Raw genomic sequence first — 7,789 nt, 5'->3', positions numbered from 1 at the left:
ACATACAGATAATCACATAATATCACAGGTAATCCTACAGACCTACCAACTAGCATATCAAACTAGCATGCATAACTAACTCATACTCAACATATCAATAACTACTAGGATATCAAATCCAATGGGCCGTCCTTGGTGCCTTAGACCCCTTAGTATAGTGAGGATAACTCACCTGGCACTGTTGAAGTCCCGCAGATAAAACTCCCGTTGTTGGTTGACAGATTCCTGAACTGCCAACATCAAACAATACCCAATTAATAATTGGGTTCCACGCCCAAGGTCCAACTCACACTCCAAAGGCCCAATAGTCAAGTAATGGGCCAAAGCCCATCATATGGCCCAATTTTTCAAATTGGGCCCAGACCTCTACATGGTCTTTCCTTAAGGCCCATCCAATTATTCTATTCCAAACTTTTGGTATTCCCATGGCCGAATATCACATAATCATCAAGGCCCAGTTATGGCCTATCTATGGCCCAATTTTCCAAATTGGGCCCAAGTCCTTAACATGGGCCTTATCCTAAGCCCATCCAATTATTTTGGTCCATTTACTTGTTCTTGGATAGCCCATCAATAGTCCAATCACCAAAGCCCAATAGGAAGGCCCAACTCAAAGCCCAAGTGAAATTAGGGTTTTCACATGAAATGACAATTAGGGTTAAGTGTTCCTACTTAACCCATTAAGGACTTAATCCATTAAGTCAAATATTGCCTTAAGTTAATTTGCAAATGATTATTAATTAACATTTTCAATTTAGTAATTTAATTCAAGTGCGGGTCCCGATAAATCCCCGAAATTAGGGTTTCATGACATTAGGGTTTTCCAACCCAATATTAGCCCATTAGTAACATGATTGGGCTTTTAGGTCAATTAGGGCTTCGTTGGGCCCATTAGCGTTTCATTAGGCCCACTAGGGTTTCATTAGTCGGGCACCACCCACTACCACCTCGGGTAGTGGTGGTCAACGGCGGCTCACGGCAGCAGCCACCACCTCACGGTGGTGGTTATGGTTCTAGTCCATTTTTGTCCAAGCATCCCAAAAGCAACTAAGCATAAGAAAAAGCACACCGCCACCCAACACGACAGCTGGTGGCGGCAGGAGGGGCAGCCACCACCTCACGGTGGTGGTTATGAGTTTTCTTTATTATACTAGTCTCTAATTACATCTAACAATGCTTAACCCAAAAATAACACATTCAAATAAAATACACACACAGCCACTTTATGGTGGCCGACGGTGGCGCATGGCGACAGCCACCACCTCACGGTGGTGGTGGTGGCTTCTTTGGTTTTCCAGCCACACAAAACACACACAAACCCTACGATAATCACACACCCGCTACAGATTTACGAGAAGCAACCCATCCACCCACCTGGTGTCGTTTGGTGACGGCGAAGGCATGAAACTGATGGGTTTTAGTATATTACAACATCCTATGGTGCACACACAACCCTATAAACCTTGGATCTATGTTTTATCTATTATACATGCAAATATTCAATATTCCAATGTTTCATCCTAACTAGCATGCAATTTGACATAAACACTACAAGATACTAGTTAGAGTAACATACCTTTTATGTGGCTTGAAATCTTGATGTATTTGGTGTTGCTTGAAAGACTTTGGCCTTTAAGAACTTAGTGCCCCAAGTGTTGCACCTCAAATGGAATCACAACTCACCTAGAACAAAGGCGACTCTTGAGAGAGAAACTCCATGCACCAAAAACACCATAATTCTCTAAGAAATTCTAGTGGGGTTTTTAGGCAATGGACTACATATTTATATGTGGGATTTCAAGAGTCATGGATATAACCCAAATCCATACCCATGGGTTTTATGATCCATGGTTCATGTGGCCCAACTCTTTATGTATCCATACATAAACTTGGTGCAACATGGATCATAAGCCCAACACATATAAATATAACTAATTACCATAATTAGTCCCCATAGATTTAATTAGTCTCTTTTGATCACTAAATTAATTCTTGATCAATACTAATCAAAACATATGATCTCATATTAATATATTAGAACTTATAATATATTAATAAATCATATATAACCTTTCTCTCAAGAGTCCATCCTAACAAATTGTCCTGGTGTTATGCAACCCAAATGGACCATGCTACTCTCGGGTCGAGTACATACCAATAATAGTTATGGGCTTAGACATCTAATCCAACAGTCTCCCACTTGGATAAGTCTAAAACTATTATTGCGTATGACTCCAAGATCCCGACTAGCAATCGTAGCTCTTAAAATCCGCTGTCGAACTCTGACCTAGTCAATGACATGTCCATTAGATAAGGGATCATATATTCCTCCATTTTAGATATCATATGGACTGAGACATGGATTATAATCATTCTCTCTGTCCATTTGTTGTTTCCCGATTTCAGATTTATGACGACTGACTAATTAAACAAATCAAATTAGTCCAGGCCCGGCCGAGCACTTACGTTTGTCATCACTAAATCATCGAGGGGCCCACAGATATCGCTTTTATCCCTCTAAGGGTAAAGGAATGGATAAACTTCGACTTATATGTTTTCTCTATATACGCACCAAATCACACACAAAAATGCGTTTTATAACACCTAGTTAATGGTGCGTTTTCACATAATCAATGTGTAACCGACTTGTACACTGCAACTCATATCTCTTGGTTTGAAGAATATAAGATATTATCGTCTCATGATCACTCGTAATAAAATCCATGAAGTGAGTCAAATGAGCGTGGATTTAATCCAATACTCGAATCTCATTCCAGGAGCACTCATGAATGTTGCAGCAACTTTTGCTATGTCTAAACACTTTAGACATCTACAAACCCAATTCATGACAGTCTTGCCTTAATACCTACTTCCAACGTATTATCGACTGTGGATGGTTTGAATAACTTAGTCATTCGGAAATAATAACCTAGTTATTCTAGAAGTCAAAACATGCAAAGTGAAACACAAGAATAATCGAATCCAATATGGCACCAAGCACCTTTGAGAGTAAATAAAACACCTTTTATTTAAACACCATATTGATTACTCATTATTCATTGTATAATGTTTCGAATAATCAACTTTATACTTGAATCAAAAAAATAGTCATGCCATGCTCCAAGCATGCACACTATGTTTTTCCAAACAATAGTTATGCTATACTCCAAGTATACACACTATGTTTGACTATGATCCTTACTTTGTGGAATAGATCAATTGAACATAATTCCAATGATCCTCATTTCACAATCCCAAATCCTTCCCGCAAATGTAAGAATACAAGATTCTTGCCATTTACTATAATCTGTTAGATTCTAAACCTATATGCATTGATCCTCTTGTAATGACCATGCACAAAAGTCACAAAGACTTGGCAACAGACATTACAAAGTATCCCAATGGAGATCAATTCCATGGAAACGAAGTCTCAAATTCAAAGTACATTCCTTTGAACATCCTTCTTGCATTAAGTTTTATAATCTTACACATAATTAATGGATAACTTCCACCTATGGAAACATTTCCAGATTCCCATTCTGACTATCACTTCTGAATAAGAGTTGCCTCCTTTCAGAATATGTCAATATGGTCCTTCAAAATTAACAATATACTTCCAATTGTCCATGAGCAACCAATCTTTGGTAAACCTCAGATTGTCCTCGACAATTGCTTAATCATTTTAGTCATATCCAGTTCTAGTACTTTTTCCTCTTAATGCCTCGGGCATTTGGAAAAATTTAGAACAGATGAATATTACAGTACATGTAATCGATCCTATATCCGAAGCATATAGGACACGATTCATGATGTCTCACATAAAGACATGATCGTAGACCAGTCTTTTGCTACAATATTTTTTTTATTTGCCATGTTTTCATAATTCGACTATGAAGAGGTATGTCGTAATCATAATCGAATTTTGAGAACACAATATATATAGAATTTCCTTATGTTGAACCATTCCAACATAAAATCCATATATATATATATATATATATATATATATATATATATATATATATATATATATATATATATATATATTCTTGACTAAAGATGATTAAAATCTCAATCTAAGCTTTTAGAATTGAAATGAAGTATAATTTCCTCTCCCTTAATTATAGCAAAACAACTTTTCCCAATTGAAACTTTTGTTTTCTATAATTAACATTGCTAACTTGTAACACTTATCATAATTATCATGCTCCCACTAACATGATAATTATTAGCATAACAATTATGCTCCCACTAGATTTGACATGTATCCAGTAATCAGCTGGACTTCTAGAAATCAATACTTTATTGAAGTTCTTACCAAAGTTCAGATTTCTGATACGAGATGCTTTGATAAATTTTATCAAAATCATACACCTTTTCTTAGATAGCTTACATGTGTGTCTAAACAATTTTTTAGAACTATGAAAAGGGATGCCGTAATCATAGTCTCAATTGTTTAGAACTTTGTCATTTCTCACAAGTCCATGTTAGTGTGCCGGTTAACCACACACGCTCCACTAACGACTTTGAGAATGCAAATATCACAATTACTATCTACTTAAAATCTACTTAGTGAAAGCGTTTCATCACCATCATTTTCATGAATCAAAGAGAAACCTTATGACACTTAGATTTTTACGGTGTATGTGTTCCTATCCATGTAAATTTGTCATAACCATAATCACAAGACAAGGTTAGTGACAAATCCAAACTCATATGGATTGAACTTGTTTCAATCTTAACTTCTTGCCACTTGGCAGCACAAGGGCCTACCATTGCTTCCAGGTTGTTATGCAAACAATTGAGAACTCATAGAACTCACATGCATAGTCAATTTGACTGGAAGGGGCACAAAAATAAAAATATCTCAAGACGATAGGTTATATACTTCAAGTCGTGTGCTAGTGATAAACAATACCCTTGATTAGTTCTTGAAACTTTTCAAGATCTTTAAGACTCCCACTGACCTCTTGACATATAAGATTCTCTTGTCAAGAACCATTCCTTGACAAAACAAATATTCAAGAGTTAGTGCGGATACTTATCAAGATAAACACTTCACACAATTGGTCTTAGTTGGTCTTTGTTTTATCCAAAACATCACAACTTACCAATTTCAAATGTACAAGAGTAAGAAAACATATTACTCTACATTTGACAAGTGTTATAAACCTTCTTAAGTATTATGTCACTCAAGTTACAATCTTGGAGTATGACTCTAAGACTCAATTTTGGAACGAAGTATGACTTATCTTTTTGATTTAACCAATTCAACAATTCACGATTCCTCTTCTTAGTCAATCAAATGCACTAAGATGTCCTTAGAGAATCAATTGTGATATGGTTTCATAACCACTAAGATAATCTTAAAACAAGATACTCAAGTACTCTCCCATCTTTTCAGATTGGAGAAACGTTTATCTTTCTGCCTAATTTGATTCTTCTTGTTTGTTCTGCCTTACATTGAAACTTTTCCAATGTTTCAGAATTACACTTAAACTTGTAAGTATAACCATATTCACTAAACTTTAGTAAATCATGACGAATAGTCTTATCGATCTTTGTGGTGGACCTTGACCAGTGCACAAGAATGTGTACTCGATCCCTTAGTCCTTCACTTGACTCACATATACATGTGATCAAGGAATTAGTCTTAATTTCCCAAAGATGAAAAACCTCATTCATCATACAATACAAGTTACATGATTCCAAGTTTCTATCCAACTGAAACTTGGGTGATGAGAATCTTTCCTTATTTGGTAAATTATAAGTCCCGTCCCTTTCCAAACTTCTATCCATATTGACAATATTAGTCCCTCTTTATCCCATCTTCTTTCAAATCAAATCCCAATGTTACCAAACGGCCCTTCCTATACAAAACCCTTTTCAACTTAAGTCCAAAATTTACCATTTAGTCCCTGCCCCCAAGAATCTATTCAATATAAGTCCAAATGATACCAAACACCCCCTGACTACTGAAAATCTTTACAAAATAAGTCCCGAAATTACACTTTAACCCCCGGAGATTCAAATCTTGTCATTTGACTTCCCGAAACCAACACCCCGCTAATTATTATTTGATTTTGGGCTATAATAATATAAAATAATAATAAAATTACTTCTCAGGGTTCCGGGTTTATTATTTAATTATTCTATTTTAAACGGGATGTTACATCTAGGGAAGCAGTGGCCGATTTCATGAGGCTGGGGGGTTCCTTTCATAGTTAAGGCTGCTAGGGTTTTCAACTGGAAACCCTAATTCCCTTGCTTAGGCCCTAAGCAACACATGGATCCCCACATGGTAATCCTTGGACGAAAACTCTATGGGCTTCTCATAGATTTTCGTCCACCTTATATCAATAGGATCCATTAGCCCAAATTGTAACTATTACTGATTTACATAATCAGTCCCCGTTCTTTTAATCAGTATCTTTTGATCACTAAATTAATTCCAAATTAATTTCTGATCAATACTAATTAATTAATATGATTTCTCAATTAATATATTATTCCTATAATATATTAATAAACCATTTAAATAACCTCTTTCTCCAAAACTCATTCTGTCCAGTTGTTATTGTGAAGGCAACCCAAAAGGACCATGCTACTATCGGGTCAAGTACATACAAATTATAGTTATGGGCTTAGACACCTAATCCAATAGTCTCCCACTTGGATAAGTCTAATAACTATAACTGCAAGTATGACTTCAAAATCCGATTAGCAATCGTAGCTCTCAAAAGCTGCTGTCGAACTCTGACCTAGTCAATGACACGTCCTTTAGATAAGGGATCATATATTCCTCCGTTCCGCAAGATATCGTGTGGAAAAAGACATGGAACATTATCCTTATCAATGTCCAGCAAGTTGTTTCCCGAATTCTGATTTGTTTGACATAGAACTTAATTGAACACATCAATTCAGTCTTGACCGTGCCCAACACATAAGTCAACACAAAATCATCGAGGGGACCAATATATCTCTTTCACCCTCTTAGGATAAAAGGAACAGATAAACTTTTACTTATATGCTTGTACTATTTACTCATCAAATCATACACAACAACACGTTTTATAACATCAAGTTACTGATGCCTTTACGCATTATCAATGTACAACCAACTTGTAAACAACAACACATATATCTCGGTTTAAAGATTATACGATATTATCGAGTCACAATCACTCGTGATAAATTCCATGAAGTGATTCAAATGAGCATGGGTTTAATCCAATACTCAAATCTTATTTCAGAAGTACTCATGAACGTTGCAACAAACCTTTGCTATATCTAAGCACTTAGACCATCTACAAACAATTCATGATAGTCTAACCTCATAAATTACTCCCAAAGTAAGATCGACTGTGGATAATTTGAACAATCTAATTATTCTGGAAGTAAAACATGCAAAAGTGAAACAATAGTAAACAATCGACACAAGATAGTAAACTTTACTCATAAATAAATCTACATTACTTAATAATCAAATGTTAATTACATTTATCTATTACAAGTTTCTAAACATCTATCTAATCACTGAAACTAATACCGTCCTTCAGACCAATGCTCCTCGCATGTTGTAAGTGCTTAACCCTGCTCAGACCCTTTGTGAGGGGATCTGTTGGGTTCTCCTCTGACGATACCCTCTTGACTACGAGTAGTCCCTCTTCTAACCAATGTCTAATGAAGTGGTATTTTCTGTCGATGTGTCTGTATCTATCATGATCCCATGGTTCCTTGGTTAAGGCAACCGCTCCTTCGTTATCACAGAAAATCTCCATATGCTCCT

This window comes from Lactuca virosa, chromosome 3, assembly GCF_052849685.1.
Source record: "Lactuca virosa cultivar CGN04683 chromosome 3, Lactuca_virosa_CGN04683_v6, whole genome shotgun sequence".
NCBI lineage: Eukaryota > Viridiplantae > Streptophyta > Magnoliopsida > Asterales > Asteraceae > Lactuca > Lactuca virosa.
Note: the sequence above shows the minus strand (reverse complement) of the source record.